This window comes from Priapulus caudatus, unplaced genomic scaffold (assembly GCF_000485595.1).
Source record: "Priapulus caudatus unplaced genomic scaffold, Priapulus_caudatus-5.0.1 Scaffold1003, whole genome shotgun sequence".
In the NCBI taxonomy this organism is placed as follows: Eukaryota; Metazoa; Priapulida; class Priapulimorpha; order Priapulimorphida; family Priapulidae; genus Priapulus; species Priapulus caudatus.
Genome location: NW_014578064.1, coordinates 12,024 through 13,317, shown reverse-complemented (window position 1 = coordinate 13,317; position 1,294 = coordinate 12,024).

Below are 1,294 nucleotides of genomic sequence, written 5' to 3'. Positions count from 1 at the left end.
CATTTTACTATCAACACTAGAAGCAATTGAACAAGTTTTATCGCTATCGTTTCCCTGATAGGATAACAGTGTTGGGGGGGGGGGGGGGGGGGGGGGGGGGGGGGGGTGGTTATGTAATACACTGTAATGTACATGTAGCCTACATGTAATAATATAACGTGTTGTCGCATATAAGACCCCCGTAAAATATTGCTGTCGAGAATGTGGATAAGTTTCCCTGCTAGTCGCCCACGACTTAATATCTGCATCACAATGTATGCGATGCATTCAGTACATAATAAATTTCTAACGCAATTCCTACAGGAACTCACTAACATCATGGACCTCTCTGCACATAAATTTAAATTTATACACATATAGTTGTTTCTGCTATTATCATGAATATGTCTATACAATGTACTGCTTTTATCTACATAGTATATATTCTTTATGTTACACACATTGTCAAGAGCTAATAACTAGAGTGTACAACGGAAAAACGGGAAAATAGTGCTATTTCACGATATGATTATTCTACTTTGCCTGCGAGTCTAGAATAATTTTATGGTATTGCATTAAGCAGAATTCTTTTCTCTCTAAAACAAGACCAACCGCTTGTTAATAAGATACTCCTAGGCTGAGACATTGGCTCGTAAACTTCCCCTCCCACAGGCCTCACGGCGCCTCAAATCCACATCAGTCTCCATCCTACTCGCCCCTAAGCATTTTGGCTATCGGTTTCCGTCCCCGCTTGGAGCGCTGACAATTGATGTCACATGTCCAAATTTGGTACTCTTACTACACCATATAGTAACTGAACTGCGTTGTAAACTTAATTTAGGAAACATTGCCGGCTCCATCGTGACGGGCATTAGCCTGCTAGGAAAGATAATGGGAGATAAGAGCATAGGCGATGCCACGGAAAGTCACCTATGATAACCGAAACGCCGTTCATTCATAAAGTTATCGCGGAAAAACCGAACTCTCACGAAGCAACCTTAGCGGCGAGAAGGATGGTGACTGATGTGGATTCGAGGCGCCGTGAGGCCTGTGGGAGGGGGAGTTTATGAGCCAATATCTCAACCTAGGAGTATCGTATTGACAAGCGGTTGGTCTTGTTTTAGAGAGCAAAGAATTCTGCTTAATGCAATACCAATAAAATTATTCTAGACTCGCAGGCAAAGTAGAATAATCATGTCGTGAAATAGCACTATTTCCCGTTTTTCCGTTGTACACTCTATGTATTATTAGCTCTTGACATTGTCTATATGTAAATGCTATTAGGTACTATAATGTAACTTTTATACGCCAACGT